This window comes from Myotis daubentonii, chromosome 2, assembly GCF_963259705.1.
Source record: "Myotis daubentonii chromosome 2, mMyoDau2.1, whole genome shotgun sequence".
Classification (NCBI taxonomy): domain Eukaryota; kingdom Metazoa; phylum Chordata; class Mammalia; order Chiroptera; family Vespertilionidae; genus Myotis; species Myotis daubentonii.
In genome coordinates this window covers 136172229-136192986 of record NC_081841.1, presented here as the reverse complement: position 1 = coordinate 136192986, position 20758 = coordinate 136172229, and the positions used below count along the sequence as shown (strand labels likewise).

At 39.7% G+C, this 20758-nt stretch overlaps 1 protein-coding gene across 3 annotated transcripts in view; it reads right to left on the bottom strand.

The window, feature by feature from the left end:
- Window positions 1–20758, bottom strand: part of ENOX1 (ecto-NOX disulfide-thiol exchanger 1) — a 611845-nt gene that overhangs the window by 546260 nt on the left and 44827 nt on the right. For 2 of the 3 annotated variants that reach the window (XM_059684703.1, XM_059684702.1), the window contains exon 2: window positions 1147–1265. The exons of the other annotated variant lie outside the window; for it this stretch is intronic. The gene's annotated coding sequence lies outside the window, so the exon portion shown is untranslated. The remainder of the gene's footprint in view (window positions 1–1146; window positions 1266–20758) is intronic. 3 annotated transcript variants of the gene reach the window in all.

The following is a 20758-nucleotide window of genomic DNA, read 5'->3' as shown; positions in this document are numbered from 1 at the left end:
TTGTTGCTTCAGGAGCTCAGAGCCCTGCAGCTGCGGGGATCCTTGACTTTCTCCATCGCTGGGGCAACCAAGCCTCCTATTCTCAGCTGCCTGGCTGCCAGCCGCCATCTTGGCTGACAGTTAATTTGCATATCTCGCTGATTAGCCAATGAAAAAGGTATCGGTTGTACGCCAATTACCATTTTTCTCTTTTATTAGTATAGGATTACAAAGCTACTATGTTACGAAGCCAGCCATCTTCCACTGAATTCGCTTTAAACCCTGAGATTCCAAAATATCGGGCAACATTTACCCACATGCTAAATGCAATAAGAATGACTGCAAACCCCATATCTGAACGTGAAATACTCTCACCATGTTACCCTTCAGTTCCACACAAAGTGACACTATCCATCTGAATCTCCATGAGAAAACCTAAAAGATACACTAAACCTATTAAAGAGAATTACATAATTATAAAGTAGGGCTTTTAAACCATGAAGGAGCCAAAAGAGGTTTTCTTCCAGGAACATCAGCATAGGTATTGAGTTTACAGCCTTCTCAAAACTGTCCCACCCCTTGAAGAAACATTCTAGGTCCCGCAGCTCCATCACTCTGCAGAGACCCTAAATGGAGCCCTTAGCTCAACCTTGGCAGAGTGAGTGAGAGCCTGCACCTGTCACACCACAGCTCTGTCCCATTTTAAGACATGTTTTGTAGGTTTTTATACTTCAACATCTTGAAAATCACTCTAGGGAAGCCACATTTGGCGCTTGGAAGTCTAGCAGGTGTGAAATTACTTCTTGGCGGGACACTTTCTTTTTTCTAACTTATCTCCTACCACTTAAGCCCAGAACCAGTATCTATAAAAGCAAAGCTGGGATCCTCATTCAAATGATTCCCCTTCCCATAATCACTCAGGAGCCATGTAAGTGTTCTGTATTCCACCTGTTAGGATTGTTTTGAAATGACATCACCACAAATTTCAACTAAAAATTAAAAATTGGAACACAGCTGACTCTGTTATTTCTAAAAGCACTTTAGAGTCTTAGTCTTCTTATATTCATTTCAACCAGGTAAAAAGCACTCTGTGAGTACAAATGTATTTTTAACGCACTTTTATAAAAAGGAAAGCCCAAGACAAAATGAGTCATTGAAGATACTCACAACTAGAAGTGAATCGATATCACAGCTATAAATGGGATCCAAGACTCTTTTTGGCTACGTGGGGCTCTCTTTCAAATTGGTGGTGGCACTTTACACATCTATATAATTGCCTGAGGAAACTAAAAAGACAAGAAAGAAAGAAAAAGAGAGAGAATTAATTAATTAATTAATTAATTAATATGTGAAAGAAAGAATTGTACAAAACCCTCCAGCTACAAGTAGGAAAAATAGGATATTAGACTCCTGAACATTTCATTAGGATAAAAATGTCCAAATATAAGTTTTGCCACTGAAAACAGTTATTCTGGGCTATCTAATCAGCAGTACAACACCTTATCTCTTCCCATCACTAAGCAGTTTTTATATTTGAAACTACATAATATATTACACTCTAATACCTATCTGCTTCTAACACAGTAGAAAAATACCTACACAGCATAAATCACATGTGACATCACATTAGGTCTTTTAAATAATGCTGTGAACACCAGGACCAGATTCTAGGGATTCATTTTTCATGTTCTTTTGCTATTGCCCAGATAGAAGTGCCTAGTTTGCCTCTTCGCCAGTTCCTTTCAATTAAATAAATCAAATGTATACAAAGGACTTCTCATGCATGAAAGGTAACACATGCTTCTGCAGAAATGGGAATGGCATATCTATCCTCCCCAGGACCCTGAGTGCTGGGTCCAAACTGGCCTGGTCTCTCCGCTACGTACTCTCCCTTATATGTCTGACACCTGGCTTCTCCTTCTGTCCTCCTTTTGACATCTGTTTCTTTAATCCCAAGGATGGAAAGGACAGTAGAGAGAACTCCCAGAGCACCTATGCCGCCCTCTCTCCTTGGCAGCACAATCCTTCTACAGTGATGAAATAATCTATTTTTCTGTACCTGAGCACAAGAAATGTTTTATTCATTTGAGTATTTCCCTTGACCAGAACTCAATAAATACCAAAAGCATATGTAAAGATTAAACAAAAACTAGTAAATTTGCCTTTGTATTATAATCCCAATAATAGACTTCAGAAGAAAATGAACTTGAAGATTCTGCATGGTTTCGAATTCATATTTATCTAATTCTTCCTTCCTCAAAGGAAGACTCTCTTTCTCTCACCCCTCCCTTTCTTTTTCTTTCTTTTTTTTTTGTTTGTTTTGTTTGTTTTTTAACTTTTATTGAATTTATTAGGGCGACACTGGTTAATAAAGTTATATAGGTTTCAAGTGTACATCTGTATATTGTATTATGTATTCACCACCCAAAATCAAATCTTCTTCAATCATTATTTATCCCCCCTTTACGTTCTTCTACCTCCCCCACCTCGCTTCCCTCTGGCAATCACCTTACTATTGTTTGTGTCTGAGGTCTTCTTTGTGGCTTAATCCCTTCACCTTTTTCACCCAGCCCCTAACCCCCCTCTCCTCTGACAGCTGTTAGTCTGTTCTCTGCACCTATGAGTCTGTTTCTATTTTGTTCATTAGATTCTTGGAATACTACTCAGGTGAAAAAAAAAAAAAGCCCTGGCTGGTGTTGCTCAGTGCTTAGAATGTCAACCTGTAGACCGAAAGGTTGTGGGTTCAATTACTGGTCAAGAGCACATACCTGGATTGGATGTTCGATCCCCAGCCTCAGTCAAGGGGTGTGTAGGAGGCAACCAAGTGCCAAGTGATGTGTCTCTCTCACATCAATGTTTCTCTGTGTCCCCCTCTCCCTCTTCCAAAATCAATAGAAAAATATCCTTGAGTGAGGATTAACAAACAAACAAAAGAAATTTTAACTTTTGCAACAGCGTGGATGGGCCTGGAGAGTATTATGAAATAAGCCAGTCAGAGAAAGACAAATACCATGTTTCACACACACAGAGCTTCTATTTAAATCTATGCAAGAAATACACTCTTACTTTAGTGACTATGAATGTAGCATATCTAAGATCCCTACAAAAGAAAAATTATCTGACTCTACTATTCTCATCATGAGGACACAGAACCATTGGGAGAAGGGGAGGAGAGCAGGACTGCCACCACTGAATGCTCTGGTGTTTGACACAACAAAACTAATGTTCTCGTGCATGTGTAGCATTCAAATGTTATTACATGGGATGTATTTCCCAACTTTCTTGATTATTAAGTTGTGATTCTAAAGCATTTGACCTTGGCAGGAAAGGGTAAGCTAATATTTTTCTGACTGTTATTTAGAATGAGTGATGGAAACATTTTATTTTTTAACTAGAGGCCCGGTGCACGAAATTCATGCACTGGGTGGGGGGGGGGTCCCACAGCCCAGCCTGCCCCATCTCACAGTCTGGTAACCCTCAAGGGATGTCCTACTGACCCTCACAGTATGGCTGCGGCAGTTTGGAGCAGATACCCCTATGTGTCCACTGAGGGCCTGCCCCCAGCCATGCCACGGAGGCTCAGAGCAGGCACTCCTGCATGTTGTTCTCTCAGGCTCCGGGTCACACCTGTGTGTTGTTCTCTCAGGCTCAGGGCCACGCCCAAACCCTCCTCCTGAGCTGGTCATGACCATTACGGCATCCCTAGCTAATTTGCAATATATATATATATATATATATAATGAGAAAGCCAAATATGGTTTCCATTCCCACTGAGTAAGCAACCATTAGCCAATCACTCTGAGACAGTTGACTGTAGAGAACCCTGCTTCCCTGAAATGATTGAAGGTTAAGAAATCAGGACATGGCTAATTGGGTCTTTATAATCACCAGCAATCTAAAGAATGCAGGCCTCAGGAATCACCAAGTAGTGATGCTGTTATTCGCTTGCTGTGAAGTGTACCAAACAGAGGGCTCGAAAGAGCTATGGGGTGTCAGTCAAAGTCATGCTCCTTTCCCCGAGGCCAGGGCAGGCATTGGGAAGTCAGACTTTTACAAATAAGAGCATATCTTTTGTCTCCTGAGTTAAATTTATCTTCCACAAGTAAGAAATATCTGCATGAAAAGTGACTGTTGATCTCTGCTGTTGTTATTTCTACAGCCACTTTCTGTTTCTGATCAGCTGTAAGCCACTTTTAGATAGTTTTGATGCTCCTAACTTTTTTGGTAACCAGATATGGTCCAAGGAGCACATGATGACAATATTACTTCTCAAAGCAAACCACATATTTACAAAAAAAGGGATAAAACAAAGTGTAATCATGCAATTTAGAACACATAAACCCATAGGAAAGCTCACAGCAAAGGACAAAGAAAATCTTGAGGTTTTTTGTGTTTTTTTAATATATTTTATTGATTTTTCACAGAGAGGAAGGGAGAGGGATAGAGAGCTAGAAACATCGATGGGAGAGAAACATCAATCAGCTGCCTCCTGCACACCTACCACCCGAGATGTGCCCGCAACCAAGGTACATGCCCTTGGCCGGAATTGAACCTGGGACCTTTCAGTCTGCAGGTTGACGCTCTATCCACTGAGCCAAACCAGCTAGGGTGGCAAAAATCTTGAGGTTTTAAACTCTGACTTCCGCTAAGCAAATTTTCATGTTTCAATTTTAATTATTCAGTGACCATTCTATTATCTGCGTGATTTTGAAAAATGAACTACAGACAAACACCTGAATCCCCCAACAAATATTACACATACTTTAAACAATTAAGGGCAAGAAGAATTGGCTTGATGGGGGAAGGAGAAATTCTCCTTTAGACAGAATTCAGCCCTAAAAGACGGAGGAAACGTTTCTTTTAGGCAGAAGTGTTTGAGCGTTGACCTCAAGGCCATGTTTGCACTAGGGAAGACCTTACACCTCTCCCTGATTCCCCCCATGCAGTTTCAGTACTGACCTCCCTGCTCTTTTCTGGTGCACTTCTCCCCATCTCAAACTCTAAGCAAAGGCAGATGTCCCCAAGTCATTTTCATGGGGTCAAGTTACATCCTTCATAATAACTGTTCTGTAGCTATTTCATCATCACACTTATTCAGCCAGGTGGGAATAAAGAGCAACACTTTCTTGTAAACCCAACACTAACGGGTCGTTCTCACCCCTCCACACCCCACTGAAGTTCTCTTAGCAAGGATCCTGGAAACTGTGCTAGCCCTCCTTCTGGGTAGACAATAGAGACATTGAGTAAAATGGATTCAATCTGCGTTCTTTTCCATTTGACTGTCAGACAACATAATTAGGCTGTCATTACAAAGTTGTTCTAGAAAGTTTATTTTAGGCATGTGGCTCCCTGAGGTCAGGGGCGGCAAAAGTGGCTGCTGAGGAGGAAAAGGGGAGAGAGGAAAGCCCAGGCAGGGGTGTGGCAAGGGGTGGTCTGAATAAATCTTACATTGGCTGACTGTTATAGACAGCCTCTCTCTAATCTCCTTCCCAGACTACCCTCTCTACTGCCCCCACCATTAGTGAAATGTATGAAACCATTTGAAAAATATTATCAACTTTGAGGAGTTGTTTTCTTTTAAGACTTTGCTAGAATTATTATCATTATTTTTAGGGATTTGCTTATTGATTGTTTGATTTTAAAGAAATCAAATATTAAGGTTATTGTAGATCCAAAATAATCATTAGCACATCTCATATAAATACTATTATCACCAACCCACAACAACAAATCATTCCAAGTTTAAAACAAAAGCCATCCCCCCCTTACTATTTTCTACTATAAAAATGTAGAATAGGCTAATGTACTAAAGGCCATGATGCCAGCTGCCAGAATGCAATACCCCTAGAGCTTTTATAAGCACAATCACCCCTCTTCCTATTTTCCTTTCCTGTTTTCTTTTCATCTTTCTTTTCCTTCTTCCCTGGAGAAAGGAGAAGGGGCAGGAATGAGGTAGGGACAGGGCTAAAGACCTAAGAATCAAACCAGGTGGCGTTTCACAAGTCAGGGCACACTCTGTTCCTAGGACTGTCCTCACAATGAAACAGTGAAACCTCAAATTCATAAGTTTCAGTTCAACTATCTTGCTTACTGTGCAACTAAAGACGATCTGAATAAAAATGGCATTACTTGTCAGTTTAAAGCTCTTGAGGGGGGAAAAAGCATTTTATTTCATTCCATATGCATTTTCCAGGCTTCTTTAGATTGTAAGAATTGACAGGGTGGTGATATGCATCTGAGTATAGCATAGCACTCATCTCTTTGGCATTTAATACCCTATACCTTCAGTGAACATCTGGAGAGCTTAGGCAAATACATCATTGTTCCCCATAAAATTTTCTAAGATCAAGGACTCTCTGGGATGGTAACATATTCTAAGTAAAACAGGAATTCATTTGAGAACTTCCAGAATAAAAAATATATCTGTTTGCAGGAGAAATTCCTGGAAAATGTGAGACGCATTGGGAATTTCTGAGAAAGGGGTTTGGTAAGTAGTATTTTCCAGGACGTATCTAAACACTAATTCCTTTGGTTGAGTGCCAATAATGAATCTATAATAATAAAAGTGTAATATGCAAATCGACCCAATGACCAAACAGCAGAACCATGTCCAGACAACCTTCTAAACGACCACGCTATGACATGCACTGGCGCCAGGCCAGCAAGACGGGTGTGATTCGATTGGTCAGGGGGGCCCCCACCTTCACCCCACAATCATCCTGCAGAGGGAGGTCCAGGCCACCCTCTGCAGGGAGATTGATGGGGGAGCTCTACAATCGATCGCCCCCAAAGAGGGAGGCCAAGGCACCAGCCAGCAGGGTGATCTAAGCGGGTGGGGACCTCCATGATCGTCCCAAAGAGGAAGGCCCAGGCCACCAGCCAGCAATTGCCCCGCAGAGGGAGGCCCAGGCCAGACAAGCGATCACACCTCACACCTGTCGCCCACAGAGGGAGGTGACTGGTGGTGGGGGCGGGGGAGGGCAGTGCCACACAGATGGTAAGCAGTGGTGGGGGCGGGGCCAGCTGCCAGCAGCCAGGGGAAGGAAAGCCCCGATAGGCTCTGATCACCAGCCAGGCCTAGGGACCCTACCCGAGGGGCACTGGATTGCGAGAGGGCACAGGCCGGGCTGAGGGACAACCCCCATGCACGAATTTTGTGCATCAGGCCTTTAGTATTCTATAAAACACAATTTGGAGAAAAAAAACGGACCACATATTTATAATCCAATCATGAATCTTTGTAAAACATTTTGTCTAAATTATTTTATTTTTAAAGATTCATTTTTGTTTGTTTTTAAATAGTTTAACATGTTTTTAAAATTTAACTTTATTGTTGAAAGTAGTACAGATATGCAGCTTTTCCTCATTGACCCTCCACATCACACCCATCCCTCCAAGGCGTTCACACACTATGGTCTGTGTCCCTGGGTTATGCATGAATGCATATAAATTAATCTCTCCCCACACATCCCGGCCTTCCCTCTGAGATCCACCAGTCCATTATTTTAAATAGCAAATGGAGGTGTGTGGAACATCAAGAATCTGAGTGATTGGGAGAAGAAGAGAAGTTTCTGCCCTTTCTTTGGCAAGTTGAGCTCTTAGTGAGTTCCCTGGCACACAGCTACCTTCCAACTCAAACCTGAGCCTCTCTCAGCTTTCATCACTCAATCAAGAATAATAATCATAATAACCACAAAGCCAATGACTTAGTCCAGTCCTTCTGTTTTACACATGAAGAAAACAGAGGCCCAAAGAAGTTATCTCCTTTGCCTGATGTCATTCAGTGAGAAAGTGGCAGAACATGGGACACATAGAAAATTCAATCTTCCACAATATCCAACATTCCCTACATTTGCATTTACTCAATATATACTCCAAATATAATTATATACGCTAAGATAAAGTAGAAAGTCTAAATAAGTATCCATTTGACTCAGATTAAAACACTATTTTTTTTTTATTAAATTACAGTAGAACCTCTTACCTCATACTCTGCAAATTTGGTATTCAGAATAATTCAGATAGGCCAAGTAAACATTTCTCTTTGCATTGCTTATGAAGAAGGCACATGTCTAATATAAATACGATTTAATTCATGTGATAGACAAAAAGTGATTTTCAAACATCTGAACAATAACCCACCAAAAATTCATGATTTTTTCATCTATTAACACATTTGAAAAACTTTGTTCATGTTTGTTACCTTGAAAAATAAATTGGCACACAAAATATTCCTAATAAGAGTAGTCTTAGGTAAACATGTGTAGAATAATCTCTGCTATTTCCCCATCACCTCACAGAAGCCAATGTTTTGATCAAAGTGGAATCAAAGTGTAAAAGTTAATATCTTAAAGGGGACTATAAAAGAAAGCAAAATGGCGAGTGGCCTGAAAATATTAATGTCTATCTAATGGAAGAAGTGGGTAAACCTTTGTCTTAGGGACAGAAAAAAAGTGAACTTTGTAAATCACACAGATCTTCTCTGCACTGGGTCCGTTTTTTAATTACCACCCACTCTTTAGGGAGGAATCCCCTCTGTTCCTGCTCTGGGAGCCCATCCCTCATTTTTGGAAGATCTCTTCCACCCTGTGTGTAGGGTCCTTTCTATGCTCGTGGGGGATCCCCTCTACCCTTTGAGGTGGGGGGGGGGGGGCGCAGATCTTTCCTATTCTTACAATTTTATCTTCCACCCATATGTAATGACTCCCAAATCCATTACTATAGTTGGCTCCAATGAATCTATAGTGAAGCAGCAAAGAGAAGATAAGAAGGGAAGAAGAAGAAGCTGGTAGGTGTACCTCCAGGGCATGCCTTGTACCAGAGGATCTGTTTATATCCCATGACATATCAAATTAGGCAAATCCTCACCTTCACCCAAAACACTGATCCTCCACTTTTGTTCTCAATTTCATTTGTTAACACCAGCAATCCATTAGATATATAAACAAGGTGTCAGAGATTCATTCTATTTTGTTCCGTTGCCCTCAGAATCTACAGTACATCCAGTTAATCTCCAAGATCTGCTGTTTTTACTAACGAGATTCTAATGTTTTCCTTTTTTTTCCTGGATAACTCAGAAAGTCTCCTAACTGGTTTGCATGCCTCTGGACTTGTTCCAGCCTCAAATCCATCCTCTATTCAAGAAACCACACCCCAGAGATCTTTGTAAGACACAAAACTGACTCCATCACATCCTTACTTGAAACCTTCAGCAGCACCATATCATCTACAGGACAAAACCCAAACTCCTTAGCATAAGTTCCAATCTGGCCTCGGTCCACTCCTCACCTTCCCATCACTGCCCCTCATCTCTGTGGTCCAAGAACTGCTTGGGGCTTCCTGTTGTGCCTGTGCTACTTCTGACCTCAGTGCTTTTGTTCATGCTGTCCCCTCATCATCACCTCCATTCTTCAGGATTCAGCTCAGGCATCACCTCCTCCCAGTAGCTTTCTCTGGCTCCTAGGCTAGTCTAGCTATCCATTCTCAGTATTTCTATGATAACCTGTAACCTACCACTGACCTTTTATGTAGCTTCCTAACTCTTTCTTTATGGTGTGTCTCATCCTTGAGAGCAGAAAGCAATGTCTTACTCATCTGTGAATGCTCACTTCCTAGCACAGTGTCAATTACACAATAGGTGCCCAATAAATGTCTATCAAATGAATAAAACAAGTAACCCGTTATGACAAGCACAGCTCCACTAAGCTAGCCCAGGTTTTCTCTGACTCCCTCCCCACTACCCAGAACCTCTGCTGAATTCTAGGTAATGGCCTTGGATAATCACATCAATTTGTCAAACACTAGAGATTACATTAATTTAAACTTCACTATTTTAAATTTCCAAGTCTGTTTTAATTAATGAGGCTTTCTCTATTGAGATAGTTCACATGGAATGTTTTCTGAATTGAATTATTCTGATTATGTGCTTCAGTTTTCTGTCACTTTCCATGGATGGAGCCTTCTACAGAAATGACACAGTTTACAATTTTTTAAAGTTCCTGTTGAAGATATTTCTAAGCAGAATATTATAGCCACCTGTTTTCACTCAATCATAACTCCTTTTCTCAGCCAAACCTTTTTAAGTTTGGCCCCAGTCTTATTTGTCCTTCTTTCTTTGGTAATAATCAGAGAAAAAAATTCACTTTGCCATTCTGGAGTGAAAGAAGATTAGAAATGATTAAAACATACTTTATATTGAAGGTGTATCTGCTTTTGGCTCAGAATAACCAACATAATTTAAAAATGCATTTAAACTACATTTCAATTTAGTACCTAGCTTAGTCTTCCTTATGAAATCACTTAGTCTAACCTGCTTAAAGTAAAATAAAATATTTTCAAGTTGAAAGGACCAAAGCTATCACCTAGAGTAAATGCAATCAGCATAATACTTTAGCAGAACATCATGATTATTATAATGCATAACAGTAATAAACATTTCTGCCATCGGGGTCCTTCACACTACAGAGGTGGGAAAAGGAGCCTGCCCATGGGCTTATAATCTAAATTAAACAAGCAATATGAGTCGCACAAGTTTCACAGGTGAGAGTTAATTAACATTTCATCCCAAGCAAAGAAAGAAAATGGAAAGAAAATTAAAATCAATACTAACAGCATTGGAATTCATTTCAAACCTTATCGGAGTCATATGTAATGTGAATATAATTGAAAAGGTTTACAACACCACCCCCTTGCTCCTGCACCTACATAGCTAACCCTTTAAAACAGCACATTTGCAGTGTTAATCTTGTACAGCCTCACACAGCCAACAGCAGACCTTCCTGGAGACACAAGACAGATAAAGATGAACTCCAGGGACCCACTCCCATTTTATGACTCAATAATTTTTAATAATTTGTCTTCCCCCACTCCTGATGACTAAGCATCCAACAACAGAAAGCACATTAAACCTTTATCTCACCATGTTTATTCAAATCCTTATTACCAATTGAAATTGACATATGACCATTTAAGCCTCTCGAATACACAGTTGACCCTTAAATAACAAGGGCTTGAATGGTGTAGATCCTCTTATATGTGGACTTTTTTTCAATAAATATGTCCAATGCTGTAAATGTATTTTCTATTCCTTAATTTTCATAATAATGTTTCCTCGAACTTTTTATAAAAATCCTACATAATAAAAGCCTAATATGCAAATTGACTGAACAGAAGAACATATGGTGGAACGACCAGTCACTATGACGTGCACTGACCAGCAGGAGGCAGACACTCAATTCAGGAGCTGCCCCCAGCCCACAGGTCCCAGGCCAGCCAAGGTGGGTGCCAGCTGGGGCCCCCCAACTGCCCCGCTGGTCGCTCCGCAGAGGGAGGCGACTGCCACAGATTGGCCTTGGTCACTGGCGAGGCCTAGGGACCCTACCCGTGCACAAATTTCATGCACCAGGCCTCCAGTAGAATATATAATGCATATTATGACATACAAAATATGTGTTAATCAACTATCTGTGTTATTGGTAAGGCTCCTTCCACTCATCAGTAGGCTATAAGTGGTTAAGTTTCAGAGGAGTCAAAACTTATATGGAGGTTTTGACTGCATAGGGCAGCAGTTCTCAACCTGTGGGTCACGCGACCCCTTTGGTGGTTGAATGACCCTTTCACAGGGGTTGCCTAAGACCATCCTGCATATCAGATATTTACATTACGATTCATAACAGTAGCAACATTACAGTTATGAAGTAGCAAAAAAATAATTTTATGATTGGGTCACAACATGAGGAACTGTATTTAAAGGGCCAGAAGGTTGAGAACCACTGGCATAGAGGATCGGTGCTCCTAACCCTCACACTGTTCAAGGATAAACTGTACTTCCATTCTTATAACGTTAGTTGCATTTTCCACCAAGTCATTAAAACACATGTACCAAATAAGGATGAATGCCCAATCAGCTCCCTACCATTTACCAAAAAAAAAAAAATTAAGTCAATTGGCTTCCAACTGCTAAGCACTGAAGATAATACCAAACATAGTACCCTTACAAAAAAATACAGTGTGCTATTACATAAAAAAATACATTAAGACATATTCACGTTAAATCTTGCTCCAAGATTTTCATAATTGAGAATCCCCTTAAGAATTAAGTTGGTATTTTCAAAAAATTCAGAGAATAAAGCATGGCAGTATTCAAATTACTGTCCATTAATAATTTTTTGTTGTTTTACTGGCCCACAGCGCTCACTGGATTCTCTGTAGCCTTACACTCCATCCCAGGAAGGCCAGACAAAGCAAGTTCCCGACCAGACTGCTCTGGGTGTGGGAGTCAGTGGCCAGGCTGAACGCAGTAACAGCTCACATCCCTGACACAATACATATAACTGCACAAAAGCACACACAGAGTATAAAAGGCAGCCCACACCTAATGGGCTGGGCCAGCTGCAAGATTCACTGCTAACTGCCCCCTCAATGGAACCCTCTTTCTAGACAGGGTAAAGGGCAAACCACTCTCTGGTGTATACCTTCTTACCTGGATGACCAGACCCCATTCTATACACACACACACACACACACACACACACACACACACACACATCTGTATTGTATGGGATGGGAAATAAAAATATCAGTATTTCATACACCCTAAGTAGTTTTATATCATCCACATAAGAGAACTAGAACAACAATAACAAAATACAACAAATGGTATGGAAAACACCTTCTGTGGCAAACAAAGAGCAAAGACCAGACAGCAATTGCTATGCGGGAAGGTCAGTAACTGTGTTATTGAAAAACACCATCAGCTCAGTTATTTTCCACACAAAGAACTGAAAGATAATAACCTCTATGCACAAACGAATCTTGGGCTTTACAAACATGTCAGGAGCATCAAAAGGCATTACAGAAAGCCACCTCCAACGGGGTGATTTATCCTGGCCTTCCTCTGAATGTTCCAAAGGGAGACAGAGACCCAGATTTTCAATGCACCAAAGGCGTTGTCCTTTAAAGAGCTTTGCCATCTTTCCTTGGACCACAGACTTGTTTCCAAATTCAGTTGTTCAGACCCCTGACCTTCAGTTTGAAGCCCACACCAAGAACTCTCTGTAGCTTGGACAAGGAAAAGCTGCAGAATTTTTATGTGTTGAATTGTGTTCCCCAAAATACTATGTTGAAGCCCTTATGTCCAGTACCTGCAAACCTGACCTTGGAAATTGGGTCTTTTAAATTATGATCAAATTAAGATGAGATCATCGTGTGGGCCTTAATCCACTGTGACTTTACAGGAAGAGAAAGATACGGACACAGGAGGGCAGACTCCATGTGACAACCAAGGAAGAGATGAGAGTGCTGGGGAGCCCAAGCCAAGGAAGGCCAGGGATTGCCAACACCCCCCAGGAGCTGGCATGAGGAAAGGAAGGATTCTTCCCCCACAGGTGTCAGAGGAAACATGGCTTCATGTCAGACTCCTGGTCTCTAGAATTATGAGACAACCAGTATTTGTTGGTTTAAGTTACCTGTTCCTGGGCACTTTGTTACAGCAGCCCTAGGAAACTAACACGAGGATGGCGTCTCCCACTCCCGCTTCCAGCAGGACTTCATGAAGATCAAACCTGATGGGCAGACCGAATTGAGGCCACTGAACTCCTCTGTAACCTCACCCAATGGATAAGATCCCCTCAAATCAGAAATTCTTATCTGTAACCAAGAGATAAATGAAAAGTCATTACTGCAATTCACCACCTTCAAATCTGAAAGTATCTCTGGAAACTACTGGGGCCCCCTGCCTTCCTTTTCTAGGAGAATTGTCTTGGGGAAGGCAATGAGGCAAACGCAGAAGTGCAAGCAATCAACTGCTGACCCTTGTCATCTGCTTTGCAGAACTCCCGGATCTAAAGACCTTCAGTAACGTGCTGTTTTAACATCTGCAGGTATGAGCACAGAGATAATAACAACGCTATATCATTTAATGAAATCACAGCACACACCACCAGCAATTGGGGAAACTGAGCATTCCTGTTAGAGAGACTATAATAACGTCCAATGTAAAGGAGATTCCAGTTTGCTCTGCTTGGAACAAAGCTTTATCGGATATCTCTTAAAGACACAAAATCAGAGAACTTGCTCTTAGGGACTAGTTACACTTTTAGAGATCTCATATCATAATCTTATAGGTAAGAAAAATCATGCTCAGGATACATCTTGAAGATACGATTGCCAACCTTGATTTAGGCAGGCTCTCTACCAGACGGCTGCTATCTACCGGCTTCTCTGTCTCCGAAGAGGGGTGTGTGACTGTATTATTTGTAATGTACTTTTAGATATCTCAGTTAAACCAATTTTATGTCAGAATTTCTTTTTAAAGGCCTACCATTTTAAAATGGAAAATGAGTTTAGGAAAATAGAGAATGTATTTCTACGCTAAAAAATATTAATAAAAATGCTCAATGTTTAAATGTATCAGAAAGCATGACATTTAAAGGAACAATCCAGTAGCTGGGCCTTTAAAGATCACAATTACAACTTGGCTTTTCTGAACAGACACAAAAACTCCTCTCTGCTACATAACAAACAATAATGCAATCATAAACACATGATGGTATTTACCAGACTGAAACAATGAAATTTATTACCAGTCATTTTTAATAATACAAGTATTTGTGGAATCAGAAAGTATGAAAGGAAAAAGGCAAATTTGGAGAAAAATAAGATGTGAAATATAAAAGACCATGGGGAAAAGGATTCAAAACCCCCAAGTTGGATGACACATCAGGAGGTCATTCAAGGTTCAGGCTTAAAACAGCATAGGCCTTCCTTCCACTTAGTACTGACCACAGCACAGGCACTGAGGTGAAGAATCTCTGCTTCCTCAGACTTCCCGTAAAAGTGCAACATTAAAGATGGTAAAGTGCGCAACAGAGAATGATGATCAAAACCCATTTTCAGGAATAACTCTTTCTATTTCCCTCCTTTTATTGATTTTTTTAAACCTGCTTTGCCCTCTCTCGGTCATCTGGGTAGCAGAGAACATCGCTTAATGTATCTTATTGATTCAATTGCACACATTTATACTTGTGTAGACCCTTCTGCTATAGTGCACTTATTGATCTTTTAATTATTAATGCAGGCCAGAAAACCTGAAGAGCTTTGTTATAAATATTTTCTTTTATTTTCCCAAAGAAAATTATCAAGAATTTTCAGCAAATCAAGCATGGTAGTTGCTTAATTCCCTTTAAAAAGCTAGTCAACAGGCTATGTTTCAGAGGTGATGGCAATAAGAATGTTTTCCTAAAGTCAGAATCATACAACACTGAACAACTCATTGGAGGAAAATGTTTTTTTGTTTTAATTTCTAGGAATATTACTGATACGTCCTTAATTTGGCCCTGAGAGTGGCAAGCATGTGTTCTATTTCCATGTGACCATATTCAAGTTACATAGAGCTCATCGGGTAAGCAAGCTTCCTGGAAAAATTGCCACACAAAATTCAGACCTGTGCTAACGGCTGTGGATAAACTGTGAAGTGTCATATAGTGTCTGATGTATTATTTTATCACACTTAAAGTAGTTCTTAATATTTTGTCTCTAATCTGCAGCATGGCCCTCTAGCTCTAGAGAAAGACTCATTCTCACAAAGATACTGTGTAATGCATTAACAACAGAAGTTAAGGAGACTATCTGGGAGTATGGGGGGGGGGGCGGGATTTGTTTGGAACAAGCTCTAAGGCTGTAATGAAAAGTGGGTTCTGGGGCCTTTAGGAGAAGTGGAAGGGGTGGTTCTGAGCCCTTATTGAAGACATGGGAGGCAGCAAAGACACTGGGTTGGAGGTACAAAAGGATGAAACATTGGCTGGTTATACTTTCTTATCCAAACTCGTCCCTCACTCTCCCTGCAGATCCCACTTTAGGGAACCTTAAAAATAGTCAACTTAAACTTGGATGAGTCAAGTGAACCAGAGATAGAAACCTAATACAGGTCAGGTCTACTCTGACTCTGCCATAGAAGATTAATACTGACCAGCAAATATATTTCCCATTACAACTAGTACTTCCCAATATCAAGGCAATGATATATGTAATAAAATCTAGTAGAGCCTCTGAAAGACATCCCCAGAAACATGGATCGAATTGGGAAACATTTGCATTGCTACATAGTCTTGTCCTTTAGGTTTTTCCAATCCCAGACAATAGTGGGAAGAACTGCTACTTCTGGCCTAAATGGTCCTGAATATTAATAGAGTGGCTACATATCTTGGAGTATTTATAATAAATACCAGACAGCCTGGGCATTGGGCCCCTGATGACACAGACTTCCTCAAGCAAGTGTAGGTCTGCATCTCTGGGAAATGTCTGCATTGCTCAGCAGTGGCAATAAAAGCTTGACTAGTATGACAGATTCAACTCTTCCGAGCTCCACTGTTCCTGAGCACCGTAACCTGGTTCAGGTAGGTGGGAGCCCTTCCTCAGAAGTGATCTCACTGGCCAAGGACACCACCCAGGTGCACAAATTATAGCCATTACCCAGAATGCATATTGAACATATTTGCGTACCATGAGTGAAAAAAGCACGATGATATATTCAACAAGAAGAGACCTGGCTTGACCTTCTAGAAAAGACCACCAGCTTAAAAGTCTGGTATCTGTATATATAAATGTTATCAAGCAAGTTATAATGTGTGAGTATCATGAATGTACCTTGACTTTTATTATTTAGAATCCATGGATAGCTAATTGCAATCACACTGAACACACAATGGGCTCTTACATAGCAAACATGCCTAATAATGGGGGGTCTGATTCCTATTCTGCTCAACATCCCATGCTTGGGATCTGCCTCATTTGAACCAATTCTAATAGAACTGGGAATGTGATTTTAAACCATTTTTCTCTTCCTTCTATAGAATTTTTTACCTTAATTTAAACCTAAATATATCACCATAACTAGTTTCCTTGAAAACCTTGTGTATTTTAAATGAAAATGTGCAGAAAATGTTATTAATAAGATGGCATTTTTCAAATATTAATATAAACCATTGGGAATACCACATTATTTTATTTTATAGTGTGAATAGTTTCAAAAGCCCTTTTACCCAAGCTCAAAGAACACACAGTATGTGATATAGCCAAGAGTAAAATAATTTTATAAATTAAGCTTTAGTATTTTAAATGTGTTTTTAATCCATTTTAACATAACAATATACAGCTGTACAGTCAAATATATAGTCAAACAATCTAGTAATTTAAGGAAAAGCTCTGTGACATTATGTGAAAAAGAAAAAAAATGTCTTACACCAAAAACACCTATTTTATGATTAACTGCCTTTTTCTAGTGCCATATGTGGATTTGCAATGGCACTAGTTTTTAAATTGTCAATTTCAAAGATTAATTGGTAAAAGTAATATTAAACCATCCCTCACCCACATTTAAATAGAAATGTTTTCATTCACTACTTTTCAAAGAGATATGACATCCAAATAATAATCCTTTCATTGCATATCATTAGAAATGTTCAAAATAATAATAAAATGAGTTAATGTCTAACAGACATACCAAGGTGACAACCGATTTTTCTTGGGTTATGTTTCTTCACTTCCTTTTCATGATACCTAATAATAACAAGCATATATTGATTCTTTTTTGGCCTCAAAAATTCTAAAACTGTCTCATCTACTCATACAGGTTTTGCTAACCAATAACTCAATTCTTAAGAAGGTCTAGCACTCACACTCACTCTAATTAAAGCTGCAAAGAAAGAGGCGCTGCCTATTAAGCAGCCCTCTTCTGCTTCACTAGTTCCTTCAGGCGGTTTCCTCTCTGAATCTGTTTCTCAACTAGCACCCAAGACCCTCACCCTCCAAATTCGTGTCTTAGTAGGCTTGCCCCATTACAGGCAGAATCTACCATCCAAAACTTGAACTGATCTGCAAAGGCCCATTATAAAAAAAAAAAAAATCTATCCTATTTCACATTTCTAATGTTTCCTGGGTTTCAAGTAGCTAATCACAGTAACTGATACCAACTGTTCACTAACAAACTTATATTGATTCCTTGATTCAACAAATATCCATTGAGCATATGCTACATGCCAGCACTCTTCTATGTTCTGGGATGTATTGGTGAAAAATACCAGACCAAACTTCTTGCCTTCATGAGAGATTAACACAATACATAAATGAATTAATTAATATATATGCATGCACATATGTGCATGTATATATTCTGTTAGATGGTTCTAAAAGCACTAAAGAAAAATAAGAGAAGAGCTATTGTAATGAGGGTGCATCTTATCTAATAAAAGACAAAGATGCTAATTGACCATACCTTCACTATGCCCATCAGCCAATCAGAGCGATATATAAATTAACCACCAACAAAGATGGCCGATAATTTGCATACTGCAGACAGGGTGGGCCAGTGTGAGCCGCCATCCAGACCCCCATGTGCAGCCCTGGGCGGCGGGGCTTAGGCAGCACGATCAGCCCAAGAAAGCCCTATTCTTGCAGGAATCTTCCTGCAACGGGCCTCTAGTTTAAAACAAGATGATTAAATAAGGTGATAGCTGAATAAAGATCTGAGAAAAGTGAGAAACTCATGTGGATAGTTACAGGGGAAAGCATTCCAAGCAGAGGAAACAGCAGACTCCTAACTAATGAGTTAGAAATCTTAACATTTCTGAGAAACAGAAATGAGTCCAGTGTGTCTAGAGTTGGGGTAAATAAAGCAAAGTGTGTTCAAGTCAAGGAGATACCAAGCACCACTGTAAAGACTTTGCTTTTAGTCTGAATGAAAAGGGAAGCTATTGGAGGGTTTTGAGCAAAGGATTAATATCATTTGTTATTTTTAAAATATCTGTATTGAAATATAATTGACAACATTCATTAAGCCATTTAAAGTGTACAATTCAGTGGTTTTTAGTCTAGTCACAGAGTTGTGAAACCATCACCACAACTCAGATCCCATCTGGAGCTGACAGGATCAACTTTAGAATATTTCATCACTCACTCCAAAAAGAAACCCCAGACCCCTCAGCAGCCACTCCCCCTGCCACAAACCGGTCACATACTTTCTGTCCCCACAGATTTGCCTATTCTGGACATTTCATACAAACGGCTTTCTGCAATATGTGGCCTTTTTGACTGCCTTCTTCCACTTAGTCTTAGAATAATGTTTTCAAGGTTCATCCTTGTTACAGCATGTATCAGTATTTCCTTTCTTTTTATTGCTGAATAACATACCATGTTTTGTCTACCCATTCATTCGTTGATGGGCATTTGAGTTGTTTCCACCTGGTAGTTATTATGAATAATGTTTTGTGAACACTTGTGTACTAGTTTCTATGTAGACAATACACTCAATTCTCTAGGGTAAGTATCTAGAGAGTGAAATTGCTGGGTTATATGGTTACTCCATGTTTAATCCTTTGAGGAACTGTCAAACTATTTTTCCAAGTGGCCAAATATTTTTACATTCCACCAGCAGTGTATGAGTGTTTCAAACTCTCCATATCCTCAACACTTGCAATTACCTGTCTTTTCATCATAGCCATCTAAATTGGCATGGTGTGGCATCTCATAGTGGTTTCTATTTGAATTTCACATATGGCTAATAACAGTGAGCATCCTTTTGTTTGCTTATTGATCATTTATATATCTTTGGAGAAATGTCTATTCAGATCCTTTGCTCACATTTAATTAGGTTATGTCTTTTATTGAGCTGTAGGAGTGCTTTACATATCCTATCTACAAGTCCCTTATCAGATATATGATTTCCAAATATTTTCTACAATTTTGTGGGTTGCCTTTTCACTTTTTTTTATGGCATCCTTTACACAAAATGTTGATTTAAATTTTGATGAAATCTAATTTATCTATATTTTTCTTTTGTCACTTATGCTTCTAGTATCACATTTTAAAAACTGTTGCCTACTCCAAGATCATGAAGATTTACATTTATTTCTTTTTTAAGGGTTTCATAAATTTAGCTCTTGCATTTAGGTCTTTAATCCGTTTGGAATGAAAGTTTGTATATGGTATGAGAGAATGGGGTCTATCTAACTTTATTCTTTTGCACATAGAAATCTAGTTGTCCTAAACTATTTGCTTAAAAGACTGTTCTTTCCCCCATTGAATTATCTTGGCACCCTTGTTGAACTTACATTTTAACAGAATTTGTCTAGCTGCTGTATTGCGAATAGGCTAAATGGGCAAGGGTGGAAGTAGAGAGAACAGCCAAGAGATTACTGTGATAAATCATAGTGATCTTGACCAAAAGAATACAGTGGAAGTGGGGAGAAGTAGTCAGATTTGGGATATGTTTCAAATTCTTGGGGGTTATAGGATGTTCTTAAGAGTTTAGATGTAGGTGTGAGAGAAAGAAAAAATTTGAAGTTGACTCCAATATTTTTTTTTTATTTTAAAATCAGACAGGCTGCAATTTTGGTTTGGGGGAGAGCAACATGATCACCCTGGCTGCTATATTAAGAACACAGAAGCAGGGTGAAGAGAGAAGCAGAGGGACCAGTCAGAAAGCTGCTGAGATACTCCTTCATTGAGAATCTGTTCAGATTGTCATGAGTACATCTTAGAGACATCATAATTCACCCCAAATAATGAATTGTGAGAACTACAAATCTCACCACAGACCAATGGAGGAGATATCACAGGCTAGATGGGATTTGGGGCACCCCTCAGAACACACTCCTCCAAAATATTTTTACTGGAAGACAGGAGAGCCTCATTTCCTATTTGCTCAGAAACTGTTTTTAAGCAGCTTTTGAAGTAGATTTTCTAATAGGTGCAGCCCAGGGGGTTCTTAGGCATAAGTCTTTAA